General features: G+C 42.6%; 1 long non-coding RNA gene across 3 annotated transcripts in view; it reads right to left on the bottom strand.

Moving 5' to 3' along the window:
- Positions 1–203: 203 nt before the first annotated feature.
- LOC134509028 (uncharacterized) overlaps positions 204–18,359 on the bottom strand; it is a 102,603-nt gene continuing 84,447 nt past the window's right edge. For 2 of the 3 annotated variants that reach the window (XR_010069221.1, XR_010069222.1), the window contains one exon: positions 204–2,069. This is a non-coding gene — a long non-coding RNA (uncharacterized LOC134509028). The remainder of the gene's footprint in view (positions 2,070–18,359) is intronic. The other variant, XR_010069224.1, reaches the window with a different exon arrangement.

Below are 18,359 nucleotides of genomic sequence, written 5' to 3' on the forward strand. Positions count from 1 at the left end.
GAAAACACAGACATTTCCTGACTGGGCAAAACAAACAAGAAACATTCAAGCTAACTGAAGACCAATCTAGGTCTCCAGAATTACTGTTATATTAGTCTTCAGCATGCCTAAGAAGACTCCACTTCTGACAAAAGCACAGGCTCTAAGGATATTATGACAAGGAGGGGCTCATTCACCTGAGTGACATTCATGCAGAAACAATACAGTTTTCATGGTTTATTTAGATTAACAGAAGATTAATAGGCACTGTCAATAAAGGTACCCCTAACAATTCTTTAAAACAATCAAAGAAACATAGATCAGTCAAAAAATGCTCTTACATTACATCTATAATAGTACTTGCTTCTCCTCTAGGAGCTTTCCAATATGCTGACTTAAAGTCAGCAGGTTCTGGACATTCAACACACAATACAGTAAGAGATTTGTACGTGCCCTCATTCAAACTATCATTCAAACAATCACACATAATATCCCTAAAATTATCGTAACATATGCATTTCTCTGCTTTTTGCAGTGGGAAAACAGGGGAAGAAGAGAGGTTCGTTATGTGAACCCCAACTGAGCTTAGAATGTGGGAAGGAAGAACAGTTGCCAAAGCCAAAATGATTACTCAGGAAATCCTGGCAATGACAACTTGCTTTACTGTGTCAGACGCAGCATTGCCGGTCAGTCAGGAAACTCCATTTACATTCAGGTTTCTAAAGGCGGGTATTAATCACTGATATCTGTGCTATAGATTGACACTAGGTATCCCCAGGAGATACACCTTTCCTGCTGTGGGGACCCTGTAGCTTTGGAAAGCCTGAAGGCAGACGCTGCAGAACTCATCTCCCGCAGCGACTGTGCGTCATCTTGCTCTTGGCCCAACTTTCCTTGCTCTCTTCATTTTTCTCTCAGTATCCCTCTGCTATTCTGTAACTGTCAACAAATGCACCATTTAAGCCAGCAGTCGTTCTGTTGATTTTGCTCCAATGCCTTAGTAAGAGAAAATAGAGCTTACAACAGCCCACAGATCACTTGCATGCGTTTAGCCAGATTTCTATATCTTGCCTACGGTCTCAGCAGCTGTGATTCCACCTCCACCCCTGCACAGTAAAAGAAAAGGGTTTGCTACTCGGACGGGTCTCAAGAATAAAGTTATAATCACACGATCTCCTCAGCAACAACTGCAAGCTGTAATTATACGAAATGACCAAAACTACATTTTTGGCACACTGAGGCACATGGGATTAAGTGATTGATTCACCCCCTCTACAGGTGAGCAGAAAAACATGATGAGTGCAAGAGGGTTAGTCTTGTCTTTAAAACAATAAACAGAAATAGCTATGAGGGTAATTCATGTGAGAGCATCCCTGACTGATGATATTAATTCTACTTCAGGAAATTATTCTGCTTTGGTGAAAAATTCCTCTCCAATTTGTGCTGGTTTTACTATTGTATGAATCAACAACAGGAAGTAAAACGGATTTACACAAGTGTAATAGAGAGACAAAACCAAGATCCAGTTTAGTTCTGGGGAGAAAATTATTCTATAATTTCCTACTACATTTAGTGATGGCAGTCTGTCCTGGTTCCGGCGGGGATAGGGTTAATTTTCCCTGGTATTCCATGCCATGTGAGCCATGCCCACCCTGAGCTGCCGGGGCAGGGGGCAGGAAGTCGCCACTTGGAGCGGGCGGGGGCGTCCCGGGTCCGGGCGGGGAGCGGAGGTTCCGTGATCGTGTTTGTATATTCCTCTGTCCGTGTTGTTGTTGTTGTTTGCTTGTCCCCTTTGCTGTCCTGTTAAACTGCCTTTGTCTCAACCCAAGAGTCGTGCCTTTTTCTTCTGATTCTTCCCGTATCGGGAAGGCCCGAGCGAGCGGCACGTGGTTCTTTGTTGCCGTCTGAGGCCAAACCACGACAGTCTTGTTTCACATCCCATGTGGTTTACCAATTCTGCTCAGGATATTTAAACTTCTCTCAGAAATTGCCTCAGAATGTGCCTTTAAGAAGTCTCATAGATGTTACCACGATGCCACACAGTCACGGGTCTTTCGCATTAGTCCTGGTAGATCCAAATGCAGAGGAACCTCAATAAAGAAGGATGTTTATTTTCTTTTTTAACAGGAAGACTTTGATAGCAATGTCTTCCAAATTTTTAAAGGGTAGAATTTAAGTAATCTACAATAAGTGTACATTCATTCTTATCATACCGTTTCTGAAGGATCTTTGAATTTTCCTGCATTTTTGAAATCCAGGTTTTCTCCATCATACTAAGTGTGGAGTTTCCCATGGTACAAACTGTTAGATCCTAATCCCTATGGACACATATCAAATGTAAATTTTTTTTATTTCTCACAGAAGTCCGAGACTTTCTCAGCATTAATATATAAAAACGGTTTGTGAGATTTTGCTAGTTGTGAATTATTTTTTTAAAATAAAGTATGCTGTCTTACATAAATTCTGTCAAATTTTAAATGTTATGGATAGTATTTTTCTTAGTCATGTAAATTAAGAAATGTCTAAGGATGTATTGATATAATTTAAGAAAATAGAGACTGAATGGTAAAACTAGAATTAGAAAATATTAGTGCAAAAAGTAAATGCAAACACCTGATTTACAGCAGCTAATGTGCAATGTCGATATGTGAAAAAAAAAATGAAAGGAAAACTAACCAGCTTTGGCTTGTTGTCAGTAGTGTATTTAAATAAAACAAAATCTGAATTACGTTTGATCAGATTTTAACAAAGAAGTAATATCTGAAGAGGGAAAAACTAACATTTATGATGACGAACGTAGCATATCTCCCACAGTATACTATGTTTCTTGATTGCAATTCTAATTGGGTTCAGAAAGTCTTAATTATTCCCATTCTTTTGCTGTACAGACAGCTGCTTTTGTTATAGCAACAAGAGTGACTTTGTGAAATGTCACCCTTTTACTTAGATCCAATTCTTGATTATACACTAAATCATACTGTCTCAGTTTATTTAAGCAACTGCTAAATCTTGATAGCCCTGCAGGGCCAGTGCAATTTTGGAAAGGTGAGATGAATTATACATTACAGACTGTGCTTCAACAGAACTTGACAGAGACGGCTGCAGAATCTTTACCTCGAGATTTATAGCGCTGAACCCCTCATCTAACTTTTAAATATCCCTGTATTTCCAGCCACTTCAGATGTTACGTTGAGCTACAAGAAGCGCAGAATAAGTAAGTAGGTGGAAAAAAGGGAAAAAAAGCTATGCAGAAGGAAGACAAAAAACCAAAGCCATGAACTATAAATCCTAATGACACCTATACTTGTAAGCTGCTTCTTTTCAAATGCATGCTATAGAAAGTATCTGCTAAGCAGATACTAAAAAGGAACCTAAACTTTGTGACTCTCTGTATCCCAAAGAGCTGTATTTGCAAGGAGAGGTTTCCGTTCGCTTGGGAAAGGAGATGGGACAGGTGAGAGCTGCCCGTCCCCACAGGAGAAGGGTGTTTGATGTCCCCCCACTTTGGATGGACACTCGTCTGCAGCTCTGCGCAGCGGTGGCTGCTGTCTCGCCCCACGCGCAACCGCAGAGCTGCCAAGCCAGCCAGGAACGGCAGCTCGGTGCCAAGCTGATCTCAAGGGTAGGAGATTCCAAGCTGTTTCCAAGTCCGTAGAGCCAGAGACAGCCGCACACCCAACTCGACGGCGTGAGGGAGGCCTTACTTGGTGAAACGAACACTTGGCTGAGTGCTTGACTGACTGTCAGAGAGGCCAGAAGCTATAGCAGGAGGTTGGCTAAATAATTCTACATAAGAAGATAAGAAGGCAAGATTTCAGTGACACACACCTGCCTATGAATAGAAAGCCCATGCGCAAGTATACACTGTGGTTATTCAACTGAAATAGGTGACACCGTTGTCCCAAATCTGGCTTCTTCAGCCGGTGTGCAACAAACCGATCCACACACAGAGTGGAGATACTTATTTACTGGATGTCTGCGCAGAGATGGTTGCTAGGTGGTAACTCCACAAAGCTAGCACACCTTTTGAGAAAGAAGCAGGTCTTACATACCAAGTAATAACAAAGAAGAAACAGTGAATGATGAGTCAGTCATTCATCACTCCTAACTTTACATACAAAAGCAGAAATTTACCATTCTCTATTCGAGACTCCTACTGTCTTTGACAGCAGTTTGGCGCTATCAAGGTTTGATGGCCTGGGGACAACCTCCCACCCCTGGGGCTCTCACAGTCCCTCATTCATCAACTATAAAAGCCTACCTGGTTGCGACACCTAGAGTTTTTGTGACCATTAACCATTTTCTTTCAACACCACCACCAGTTCTGTATTACAGCCACGGGCAGTATTTATTCTGGGTTTCCAAAAAGTCAGAAAGTAAAACTTGCACAAATTGGTGTTTGCCTTCAGAACCAGCCTAGGTTCACACACAAACTATCAGTAAGAGACAAAAACCCCCTCATCTGAAAGAAACGCTGGTTCTTTCAGAAGATTCAATCTTTGCTATTCCAGGTAGCTACAAAACTATCTTTTCATGAAAACAGATAAAAAGAAAGAGGAAAATCCTTCTGTGCAAGGTTAACATTCAAGAAACACAACAGAAAGGCAGAAGCTTCAGCAAAAATGAGATTTCAAAAAGCTCACGACGGAGGAAAAAGGCTAGATGGTAAAAGCAAACAAACAGCCTGTAGAGCACGTTGCAACATTTCAGACCTACCTGCACTTACTGGCATGTCTAAGAAGTGAATTTATCAATAGAAGCCCATAATGTTTGCTCTTCATCATTGATTTTGAGGCCAGAACGATCCTGAACAGTCAGACAGGTTTACATTAACCGTTAATCTTGAACCTTGCAGACTGTGAAAAACATGTCTTTGTTTCCTAAAACACTGCAGTAAAGACTCTACCCAGAGAACAACACTATTTCCACTACAAAGCCCTTCCTCAGCAGACGTTCATTAGCGTTGAATTCTGGTCACAGCGCTGGACTAACCCCAGGAAAGCCGAGCTCAGCACTTCAAGCGTGGATGCTTCTTTGCACTTCTACAGACGAATTCTTCTTCAGCTTGCGATCCGGCTGCCTCTACCAAGGCAAGTTTGCCCCAGGGCCTGGAACGCTGAGTTGGAGTTTTCTGAGCAAAGCCCCTCCTGTGACTTCCAGCACCCTCCTTTCATAGCTGGGCTAGAAGTAACGCTAGAACAGGGAATGCAGTTACGCTTTGGAAAAAATAATTATGCCTAAGGAGGCTACCTTGATTGCTTCCACCTACTCTGAAACACTCAGCACAGCTCCGCATATAAAGATCAATCTCCAGAGGGAATGTGCAAGCTGCAGAGGGGCCATTTAAGGCTCAAGTCAGCATAGAAATCTGTGAAGTTTTGAGTTTATGGCAAGCTTCAGTGTTTCTGTCACCTTGTTTATGTCAGTGACCAACACAACGATATAGTGAATGACATGAGCCATCATAGTTTGATGGTTACTCCAGAAATAAAATGCAGACGACTTCTGCTATGTCTGCAGAGGATATGGTATTAGGATGAATGATTAGCTACTATGTGTAGACCTAGCGCAGTACAGAGGAAGGCCCAAGACAATAAAAATACAAATAATACAAACTACATTAATTTCAAAATAGGAAAAACTGTTGGTAATTTAAGAAACATGAAAATTTTTCTTTCTCCAGCTGCTCTTAGAGCTGTTTCTTTTGAAAAGGTGAGCAAAACCATGGATCTCAGTTGTCAGCGTCCAGGCAATCACACAGATCTCTTTAACAAATTAATCTTTACTGGAACAACACAGAGCTGAAATAGGTATCAACTTCGCTTACAAAAAGAAATATCTCCAAGTAGATATACCCAGTAGTGGTCCTTTACCTTACAATATCTATGCTCACCCTTCTTCCCCTAGATAGAATAGTAATATGATAAACAAGAGGGACTGCTGCTGAGACAGAGGCCCCACTTGGTGACACAGAAAATTCCTTTTTGTATTTTACAGCTTATCTCTCCGATCCCCTTCTCACTGGCCAGCAAAGACGTGCTGCTACGGCTTCAGGAACTGCAGAAAAGAGACGTGCAGACATGCTCTTCCTACGCTTTGTCTTGGTGGAAGTCTCCAGATGCTACAGCAGAAGAGAAGCGACACCAGTTGTGAAAGGAGAGGACAAGACAACCAAGTTGACAAGGGTCACAATCGTGACGACAGTGCTCAGAAGCCACGTCCCCTGTGGTACAGCACATGTGGCCAGGATCAGCTCTGCAAGGGATTTCTGAGTAGGCACTGCTGGTCTTGGGCAATGCAAACATAAAATTAATGGTGCAATTACAATCCACAGCTCACAAAGCCCTTCTTCACACTTACAGGACCAGCAATGAGCTTTGATACAACTGTCTGACGCAGTTTTATCATTCTGTCAGGTTCCCAAGAACCTCATTTACCTTGCTCAGTTTGGTCCCTTGGTTGCCCATGAAGGGCATCAGAGATTTCCTTAAACGTATCAAGATACAGCTAAGAAACCTAAGCAGTAAATCAAATCACGTCCTAAAAGAACATACTTGCATTAACCAGGAGGGATAGTACATACAACAGCTACAGGCTGGATAATCTCTTTGTGGTTTGCCTGCTAGTATTAAAGCAAGGGAGCGCAGGGAATCTTCCCGTGCTGTGATTTGTTGTGTCTGATCTCTACAAACAAGCCTGGCATCTCATCTTTAACAATCCCAGCAGAGTGTTGTCAAAGCTCCCCCCACTGAATTCTTCCCAGGGTGCTATGGACAGGTGCCTCTAGTATTGCTCCAAAGCCTTCCTTGTTCTGGGCGGGCTCAACCACTTTTCTTCTCCCTGGGCTCCTTGGCATGCTCTCTGGGTGCAAAGACATGGATTCTTGCCTTCTAACTTCAAAGAGCTTAATTGACGCCCCTAAGGAAGGAGCTGAAGTGCTCTGATCTGCCATCTGGAGATACTGATCTCTCCTCCTTGACTGCAGCTCAGTCAACTCCTGCAGTAGGCACAGCTGGCCCTGGCCGTGCCACTGGAAGGAGGAGGCACCCGGGCCACTCGTTCTCTCCTGCTCCAAGAGCTTGTAAGACCAGGTGGTACACTGGACCAGAGGAGGGAAGCAGCCTCTGGTCCTCGCAGGGGCACGTAGGGAGGGAGAAGGAGTATTTTCCAGCCAAATTTGTTTCTCGAACCAGCTTCCCACATGACTGCAAAAAAGCTTGTGCCAGCATGTGCGAGGCAGCAGTGAAGGTTTGGGAACAAGCAGCCAAGCACAGACGAGCCTAATTCCTTTACTGGCAATGAAGGACTTATTTTGGGAAAAAACAAAACAAAACAAAAAAACCCACCCTTGCTTCCTATGAGGTGCCTAAAGCTCAGCGCCAGTGATTCTGCACAGCTTAAAAATGATGTGGGGGCACATGGTGCGGAGTAAGACGCTGGAGCAGAAATCCAGTCAGTCCCTTGTCTGGGCTTGTTGCGTGACTCCAGCAGCCAGAATGAGCATAAAAGACAAAAGAAATCGGCTTGCATGGTTTGCACTTGCCACAAACGGACTTACAGAGGGTAATTTATATTGATGAAATGAATCTGAAATTTTGGATAATATCTCTGTGTTGACAGTATAACCAGCTCCAGCAATTCTGGCTCCAACAAATCTGAAATACGTGTATATTAAAGAGGAATAAGCAAGCCAGTTTACGAAATAAGAATAGCATGAAATTTTATACAAGCTTACTACCCAGCTTTGCTTTGTCTGACATTTAAAAAACAGAAGGTATTTTTTTCACTCTTTCATTTTTTTTTTAATCTTTAACTGTACCTTTTAGTTCTACCAGGAAGAATAAATGGAAATGTCAAATTACCATTAAAAAGATTAATTTCAAAGTATAAATTGTTCTAACAAAATGAGGAACCAAAGAACATGGGAAATACCGATGTCCACCTTCTGGGTTCATTTCTAGATGGTTAAGCTTCAGGTGCGCATCCAAATTAAATCACAGCATTTCAAAGGAGAAAAAAGGAAAATTATGGTAGTCAAGAGACTGCAGTTGTAACTGTAAACCAAAACTCAAAAACTTTAATAGTTTTTGGGACCTTAGCATAAGACAGAAAAATTGTTGGAAGATGGGAAGAGGAGTGAGAGTAGAGTGGGAAGACAGTGTCCATGTGACAGAACGGAGAGATAAGATGCCAGAAACATGTTAAAGTAAAACATATATCAGTAGCAGAGTTAACAATGCCATCTGCTAAGTCTTCCTTAAACATCCCACTACAAAATCTGGTATTCAATAGCTTGACGCTTTGCTGTAATTTATTCATTTGAGGTGACAATCTCAGTATCAGGTGCCTGTCTTTTATGGAAATCTCCATCCAAAACAGTTCAGCTATTGCTAACGAGGTTAGAGACACTGCTTTACTCATGCTAAGTTCTCTGGTTTTCTTAATTTTGAAAATAGCTTTTCAATTGGGAACACACCATCATCTTGTGGAAATCTGCCCCAACTCCATTATGCACCATGCTGAGGGCCTCACACCGTGCCTAAATTTGCATGGGCCCCTTCCATGGGGCAAAATTTTATCATGAGGCACAGATAGACGTATTAATTATATGAAAGTGACTGCTTACATAATGCTGTTGTAGGTCAGTGTAGGTCTTGGTCTGTTGGCTGTTAGGCTTGTGCTGTTATCTGAGCTGGGAAACCAAACCCAGGAGTGATCCTTTTGAGTCCTGAGGGCACGGAACATGGTGGTGCATGTTGGAAATTCCTACGACAGTGGCAAAACGCTGACAGATTAATCTACACCTGGCCCCTCAACATGCCTAGTATGTCTCACCAAACTGTAAATCAAATATGTTTTTACAAGTTTTCTTCTTTTAGAAAGCACTCAGCAAATATTTCGAGCTCAAATCAGGATCCTTTTTCTCATAAAAGTGCCAAGCCCTTTTCAAACCGTGTTAACTGAGGAGCAGATTAAAGTATCAGTTGCTTAAGCATCTAGAGGAGCAGCACTACAAAGAAGGAGTATCTCTAATGCTGCCTTGCAGAAAGTAAGTCAAAGAGCCAATATCCATTATCGCTGCGAAAGCCTGTAAACTTCTTCCAAACAGCTGCCGTCAGGTTTGACAGCAGTGGATTTGCAGGATGGGGCTCTCCAAGCTCCCATCTGCCCTCGCCCATTTGCGCTGTGAGAGTCCTACAACGAGTCAGCTTGCGAGAATGAAACTATCATGGTGCGGAGGGCAGGAGTGTATGTACGCATGCATGGACACACATACACATCTCTTTTTCCCCCATTCAGCGGAGCAGGAAAGGAATATGACTTCCTATCCTAAACCGTTTTCGGACAAGGCTATCAAAAAAACTAAAGAACAGATTTTTTACGATTAAGTAAGTTATGATTAAGATTGGATTTTCCAGCCTGGAAAAGAGGCTGCTTAGTAGGGAGATCCATAGAACTAGAAAGAACAGAAGAGATGACCTGGGATTCATTATTCACCATCTCTTGAAATTAAAAATTAAAAAAAAAATAAAAGGAGGGGGGCAGCTAATGCAACTAGCAAGTAGCAGGTTAAAAAGGAACAAAAGGACACATTTCTCCACTCAACTTGTAGTTGAGTTGTTAAAGTCCTTATTACATGGCATTTAGGATCCTAAAATTTTATATATCTCTATATTCAAGAGGACAATTGTCAAGTTTAGAGGAAAAAACATTCAAAGGTAATAAATATCAAGGCACTGCCTCTGGCTCCATCCCATCCCCTCACCCCAAGACACAAATCACTGGAGAAAGGCAGAATATTCAGTGCTTGCTCCGTTCTTTTGCTCTTCTTTGTCCATTTGGCAAGCAACCACTGAAGATACAGGAGACAGAATACAAAGCTAAAGGAATTTTAGGTCTTCCTTGGCACAGCTATTACTGTTTTACAATGCTTTTGAAAAGAGAAGCCTGAAAGGAAGATAGACATAAGCATCAACCAATGGTGCTTTAAAATATTTTTTTTCTACTACAAAATAAATTAGAGTTTATTTGATCAGTCAGCCTGGTTTTGTCATCTCTGGTCAGTAAGTAGGAAACGGCAAGACTCGCTATGTAAGACAAAGATGATACAAAATTTCTCTTCTACTTTTAGTCAAAAGATACTGGGCAAGCTCATGTCAGTTCATAGCTCCCTGCCAAAACCTGCTATTTCATTTTACTGCTGCAGGGAAACCTGAGTTACATATAATGTATATACGGAGAGCTCAGAGTATGGCACAGATACTGTGAAATTCACAGCTTAGAAAGGTGTAAAGTCCTGTCCTCTTCTCTTGAACTCACCCGGTCTCCTGCCTATAAATGACACCTCTCAGGCTGGCTTACAAGTTACTATATAAGCACCAGTCTGGGAGCGTAGCCAAGCACGGGGCGGTCTAAGCTGTATCCCCTGTTTAGTCCATGGGCAAAACAATTTCTTTATTCTTTTCTATAGAAGAAGGCAGAATGTCGCAAGGGAGGATGTACCAAACGGTAAGGAAAGGCAGCTTGATAAAGCCCTTCAACATTTAGCCATTTAGCACCAATAAGACTGATATACCTGATCTTGTGAAAAAAACCTCCTATTAATTTATCAGTTACCAGAAAGCACACAGCATTCGTGGTGGTTTTTAGCTTGCTCCCCATGCAGCGCTGTGAAAAGCAACAGTGACTTGAAGAACTGAAGGAACAGAGTATTTCCTGAACTTTTGTCATGTGCTTATTCTGCTGCTGAGATTGTACCAGAGACAGACAGAACAAGATTTATTTATTGCAGGTTATGGTCTTTCCCCCCCGCCTCCCTTGTAAATCTCGAGAGGCAGAGCACTATGCGTGAAGATAGGGCAGAAGAGGATGCGTAGCTTTTGGGACCTAGTCACTCATGATATACCACAATCAGCTTGAAAGAAGAAAAGGAGGGCTGAACAAAGGGAAGGGGCCATCGTGGCTTGTCAGCCTGTAAACTGTGAGAAGCGCCAAAAATACCTCTCCTTTTCAAGCTCTGAAGAATCAAATGCGCGGTATTGTTCGTGAGCGATGTGCGATAGCATGGCAGAGCTAATGACACACTAGCAAGAAAATGTGATTAGTGGAATAATCTAATCCAAGTGCACAATTAACTTGCTCACATTTCAGTGGAAACTGAGCACACTTAGTGCTAGGCTCCTGGGAAGGTGAGAGTCCAAGGAAAGGCAATATTGGGATTTTTTAAGTCCAGTTTGCACAAAGGTAATAACAGACATTCACATGATAGGAAGATCAGAGAACAAATCCCCTTTCATGCTGTTTCGAAGCACTGAGGCTCTCAGATTCATCACTCAACCTGGTGACAGAAATCCTTTTGCACTTTCCATTTTTTCCTTTTTTTTTTTTCCCTCATCTCTGCCCCGCCCCCCCCCCCCCAAGCTCTTTGCTTCCACTGATGAATTGCCTGCCTTTTTACACAAGGTGCTTTCCCTCTACCCTTATTTTCTTTCCTTTTTTCTTGGATTTCCCACACTTCTTGACTGCAGTTCATTTCCAGCGCTGCCGCGGATGGGAGCGTGCACCACGCTGCTGCTGAGTGCCCAGGAGAGTGGGCTCTGCCCGGCGACAGACCCCGGCGCCATCCCAGGGCACAGCTCTGTTTTCTATTCAGGGCCTAAAATTCACAGCAAAACTCCTAAAGTGAGAGGGTGGAAACTGGCTGGTTCAGCTCAATCCAGGAAAAAAAAAATAATTATGAAGGGATCTACCTTGGCATCTTGAAGCATTGCAATTAGGGTGCATCCGACAATTGTGCTGCCGGCTCCACAGGGAACACTGAGCTTTTGCTATTGAGACAACTAAACTCAATTACCTAAAAAGTCAGAAAATACATTTTGGCAAACATTTGTGTGAATTCTGTTTTGCAATTTGAAGTCCAAAAGTGCCCATGAGAACTACAGCTCTGCTATGTGAGCGTGGGCATTTATCGAAGCATGTTGAAAGACTGCAACAATAAACACATCAAATGAACATCACAAGTATTACAAATGAAAAGGTATCAAGTCCCTACAATACTGCAAAGCTTCCTCCAAACTGCTGCCACAGAATCCTTGTCATGGTTTCTAAAAGCCTTTTGCATAAAGCAGCTGTTTCAGCATTTAGCCATTTGTTACAGAATTTATAAATGGATTTACTTTTTGTCACAGGCGTCCTGGTGAGAAACCTCTTGTTAACAGAGACAATGGCAATTTCTTCTATGAAAACCATCTTTTAAGTTCACATCAAAGATACACTGAAGAGACATTAACATTTCAACAGCTTTTTAGAAAGCTAGCTTATAAATTAAAAATGTCAGGATCACAGTGACTCCAGAGCAATTTAAGTCCTATCACCCTCACAAAAAAAGGCGCAAATTCATTATGAAGCAAGCAGAGGGTGGGAGTGTCTCTACCATGCGTAGTCATGCTGAACAGGGTGTACCTAGACAATTCTCCCATGGGACCCTTCTGCACACAGTACTGCAGGCCTGCTCAGATTGAAACTGAGAAAAGAAATGTAACGTTCCCTTTTTAACATCTTAAAATGCTAACGTGTTGCTTCTAATGAGAACAAACCAGTGCACTTCTGCTGCATTGCCTAGATGAATCTCAGTCAGCAGCAGATTTATGCTTTCTGCAGCTCTAGCGCACAGTGGAAAAAAGACATATGTACATAGGAAGAAAAATGTAATAACTATGAGCTAACCTTCCTGAATGCCAACTGCAACAACGCAGCCTGGATGGGAAAGGCCTAATTGCTGTCGCTCCACATCTGGCTCGGACAGGCGCTTTGCCAGTGAGATTTGCATCTCTTCAGTATGAAGCTGCAGACCGACGAGAGGAAGAAATCCAGTTCTAGTTCATGCTGTAGGGCTTATGCAGAGCTTTTCTGTGCTTTTCGTTGTGAGTGTCATGCCTTGTGTCTCAGTATCACAAGCCTGTCATTTGCTTGTGACTTCCTGAACTCATCACGGCATCCAGCCTCCGAGCTCTTGTGCTCAGTCCCACTTTTCCTGTTCAGAGAACCCTCATCTTTTCTTTGCTTGCCACACTGCTCCTCCAACACACAGCAAGCTGCTGTGCAGGTGCCTTCTCTTCCACCCCGTTTAAACCAGTCCAACCTAGCTCCTTGGCTGCATACCCATCACACCTGCTGCCCTGCACCGCAGCATGCCCATGGATGCCAGCTGTCAGCCAAACACGGACCCTGGCCGCTTCTTATCTCATCTGCCCTGAAGTCAGGCAATGCCAGATCAGCTTGAGGGAATATCCGCATGATGTTAACAAGCCAGCTGCCACTAACACAGGTAGAGGCTGTTCAGAGAGCTGGATCCAACTGCACTGCAGGTAAGCTTATTATAAAGGACTATCCAAACAAAATTTCAATGCTTTCAGGAAGCTTCTCCTGGAATATGGAGAGGGTCACTGCAGGAAGGAGCCCCAGAGGCATGCAAGCAGCTAAGTAATGCAGACAGGTTTCTACGGGGCCACTGAGAGCTCCTTCAGCTCCCGTCTACACAGCTGCATAAATACAGCCGTTGCCCATATCCCTTTCCCCCAGTTTAGTTCTTGTCCCCACCAAATTTGAACTTATTCCCTCCCCCACACTGCCTTGGCACCAAGAAGGGGGTCACTGAACGCACACAAGAGAGAGGCTTCCTGCTCTCCTTTCCGGGGCTTGGCCGCGTCCCAGCCCACAGCAGCTGGCTGTGGCCACCAAGAGAAACGCCGCTTGGACTTTGCGGCCCTGGGACACAGCGTGCTCAGACATCCTCCGTCGGCAGCACATGCACGCTCGTCAGAACTAAGTGCTAGGAGAGCCTCAGCAAACTGTGACGTCAGGGTCTTTGGAGATTTTAGTTACCAAACGCAAGCAAGTTTCTGCTGAGCGCATACACACAAAACTGGGAATTCTTGTGGGAGAACTGAAACCTGAGCACATTTTTCACAAACACAGTAAAAGACAATTCCCCAGTGAGCTACAGGCAACTGGGAACATTTCAGTAGGAAGATTTAGGCATTCATAATGACATAAAATGTTAGCAACACTGCCTACAGTCATTATACCATTGGTGAGCTTGGAAGAGCAGAGGAGCACACAAAGTGGTGCTTATTTATGATGCATTTAGTTATGCGAACAACAGAAAAATTTAGGTTAGGAGGGACCTCTGGGGGTGATCTAGCCCAACCTCGTAGTCAAAGCAAGGCCATCTTCAATGTTAGATCAGGCTGCTGAGGGCCTTGCCCTGTCCTGCTTCGAGTATCACTGGAGATCCTGTGGTCTCTCCAGCAAAACCCGCTCCTCTTGCAGGGAAAGAATTTTTTCCTTATGCTCAAATGGGTCATATTCTGTTGCAGCTTGTGAACATTGTCCCTTGCTATTTCATGTGTACCCCTCAGAAGACACAGACTTCTCCATAAAAGCTCTTGTAGATAATGGAAAACAAACCCAGTTTCTTCAGCTTCCCCGTGTCTATCGTGTGCTCCTGCCCTCTATCCATCCTAGCGGCCACCCGCTGGACTGCCTCCAGCTTGTCAGCAGTATTTGTAAGTATTTATAAAGCTCCCTAGATTGCACAATCCCGCAAGAACACACTGACTTAACAACAGTAAAATAAATATTATGAACACATCTTACAGACCCTTCATGATTCATTAAAGAAAATGATTGCTAGCAAAGTAGTAGATCTGGGCAGTAATTACAGCAGAATACAGGGCAGTTTCTGCAGGCACGTTCTACAGTAAGGTTAGAAAATAAAGCTTATGTAAGGTAGAAAATGTCCTTGGGAGTTTGGTAACTCTAAAAAGAAATAACCGAAAGCACATTTGGTGTAAGTACAGGTTACACATTTTCAGCTGCAATTCCTTCTGCTAGAATATTCCACTTACAGCAAAGCTACATATTTCTGTGAACTGAGAAGATTTTGATGTGCTTCTGAAAAATATTTCAGAAAAGGAGGCCTAATTAATCACTTTCTACACTTTGGAACTGGAAATCCTCCTTGTGACTGAACGCCGATCAGTTTGTTTGAACTTGTGTCTACAGAGAAGCTCTCCAAATTATCCCTGGGAAACAGCAACCAACGAGAACTTCTCCAGCACAGCCAGGGCAGTTAACTTATCCTGTGGCATTATTTTGTAGCCCTCCTTTTATGGATTTGTCAGGCCACTGTTGAGCTCTCCTCACTCTCATGAAGCCTGTCTCCTCACTTTTCATTATGCAAAGAAACAATGGGGAAAGCGGGGCCCATGTGGCAGCAGTTATGATATTCCCAAAGGAGAATAAAAATTACATATCTCTGACAAGGCTTGCCGTTGCAAGTAGCAGGGCTGCAAACCTCACTCCTAACACCAAAAACTGTGTTAGTGGCTTTGGGGGAACGCAAGGCCAGGTTTCCTGGAAGCATCCTTCCTCCACAGAGCACTTCAGAAGGGGAAGCGGACAGAAGAGCTGCATCAATACTGCTTGATGCTACTTATCCACTCTACCCCCCTGGTCATGCCGTTGTGGGTCAAGGGCCCATCAAAGGCTCTGCACTCTGATGTGCATTCATTACCCATAAGATTGATCCTACTTCTCCAACTACATTTAAAAACACATTTTTAATTTCTTTTTCAGATAGTAAAACTATTTTGGATTAGGCTACAAAGGCTGCTTAAAAAATTGCACTGAAAACACTATCTGTAAATCACAGCCTGTGCAGTAGGTAAAGGACTGTAGTCATGGTGTTGAGTGAGACTGACAGAAGCCTTGCAATGTAACTCCAAATATTTATCGGTGGTACTATTCTAAAATAATAATAAAAAACACCAGAACAAAAAAATACTTTTCTGAATTAGTATTACGACGCATTTGAAATTGAAGGGCTAAGTATGTTGTGGTTGGTGCAAGAACATTTAAAGCCCCAATAATAATTTCAGTTAAACAAATCCTGCCTATTACCGTATTTTCAACATCATTAGAAGTAATAGAAATAATGACAGTAAAGTAGCAGCACTGCTAAAAGAAGCAATAGAAAAATATTTTCTCTTTAATTTTGTCTGTCTCTATGTTCATTGTAGCAGGAAGTTTTTCTGTCTGTCTTGCTATAGCCATTAATATCTTTGCAGTTGTTCTGCCTCTTTTACACAACAATGTAGAAGAGAAAAAAGTGGAAAATTAAAATGTGGACATTACACTATTAAAAAGCTTCTGGATTTGGGGACAGGAGGAAAATCTGTAGATGCTTTAAACATATTTTTGAAGATCGATTATGAAGATGTCTCTCCTAACTCCTGTGCATTTCTGACATACCTAAATAACAGATGAAGACCATTGCCGAGGAGGAGAGGGTCATGAGCTTGATTTGTGGCGTTACCTAAAAATTCGCAACAGCTGTCCCATTTCCCTCCTTATCTTTACAAAACAACTGTTGGACTCTCCTAACAACTCCCTGCTTCAGCTTCACATATTCCTTTCCTATCTGGCACAATACCTTCTGCTATGATTTCCAAATGTCCTCTTGACACACGCTTGTGCACGTACTGCTGCATCTGCTACTAATTAGGGAGGGATATTTAGCCTGGTTTGAGAATGAGGCTCTTTGGCAGGGAAGGGAAGGCTGCAAGCTAAAAACACCTTCTCACTCCATTTCCATTAATTTTTATACACACTGAAACAGAAAGAAAAGAACCTGTGAACCTTCTCCAGGAGGCCGGCGTATCTATGCAAACAGATTCAGGTTTCTTCCCAAGATGCCGGAAAGTGATTTCTCTTGCTTTCCTTTGAACTCCCAGTCAGATTGGCATTCTTCCACATACCTGTCCACGACGGACCTTTCCATCAACAGTTGTTAAAACTCTGTCTAGGCTTGCACAGACTGAACAACAAATTCATACTGCCTAATCTGGCCAAAAATTATAGTATGTCACTGTGTAACAGAAACAGCAGACAAAGTTACCAACAAGCCAGGAAATGTGCACAGCGGAAGAGAAAGCCCTTATAACCTACATTAATTTAAAAGGCTTTACAAACATTTCGGATCAAAGGAACAGGATATTTAGTGCCAGTAAAAGTGTTGTGCTAAATTAAAGTACATTCTTGTGAATGTCAAATCAATAAATATGGTGCTGTTAATGCCACAACAACATTCCCCTAAAGGATAGGTACTTCAAAATATAGCACCTATCATTTTCAGTAAGTTTGTACCCTGACTTGCAGAAGGGATTTCAATATCCACAAGCAACAGAAAGGTGTGGTCATCTATGTAACAGTCCGCAAAGATGAAATTAATTTAATTAAATTTTGGATATCCGTGATGTACATACTACAGTTAGCAGCCTTTACAACCAGTGGTGAGAAACAGGTGCAATTCACGTAACATTGTACAGACATCTACTTTAGGATGAGCTGAATCATGGTTGAAGCACGCCTGTCATTCTTTTGTTACTGTCCGTCTATCTTCTAAAGCATCTCTAGCTACAGATGTCTAAAATTTCCCCAGAAATGTTACGTAAGGAAGATTAACTTTCAAAATCCTGATGATTTGAGTCTCTCGGTGACAATTCTTTACTGCAGGCACTGGACAGGCCAACTGCAGGCAATGCTTTGCAGGATCTGCAATTATGGGAAAGCTGGTAGGGAATGTGAACACCTACAGCAGCTTCAGCGATGGAGAACATGAGACTTTCATAACTGGTGGAGACAACAGAAAGTTGCTGTAAGGGAAATTCTGGTTAGACATAAAGACTGTTTATTCCCCACAGTGAGGGCAGTCAAGGACAGCAACAGGTTGGCCAGAGTTTGTGGAGTCTCCATTGTTGGAGACATTCAAAACTTGATAAAGCCCTGAGCAACTTGATTTAACTCCAAAATCAGCCCTGCTTTTAGCAGGCAGTTGGACTAGAGACCTGAAAAGTTTTGTTCTGATTTAAATTATCCTGTGACCGAACAATTCGTGACCCAATAGGCACCACGTGGAACAGCTGCTTAACTGTTAACCCAGCACGCTGTGGTTCTTCAGTTTAATAACATGAGGTTCAGAGATTCAACTTTGGATGAGAACAGTAGTATTTGGAGATGTGCTGAGAACTTCTAGGGCTTTTCAGGAGCAAGGCTTCCTCATAGAAAATCACTCCTGACACATTTGAAGACCCAAGACAATTTCTTCCCTGCTGCTGCAAAGGAACACAAAATTGGTAAACTCTAAAGAATAAAAAGATAAGACAATCTGACAGACTCTGCCCCTCTTGATGAGCCAGGATTATGCGGCTTTCATAGTAGTATACAGCATTTTTTAGAGCTTCCCTGAGTTTGATTTCCCTCGTATTGCTATTCTTACCCTTCCCATTCTTACTTCATCTCTCCTTTATGCATTTTAG

Source organism: Chroicocephalus ridibundus, chromosome Z (genome assembly GCF_963924245.1).
Source record: "Chroicocephalus ridibundus chromosome Z, bChrRid1.1, whole genome shotgun sequence".
Lineage (NCBI taxonomy): Eukaryota > Metazoa > Chordata > Aves > Charadriiformes > Laridae > Chroicocephalus > Chroicocephalus ridibundus.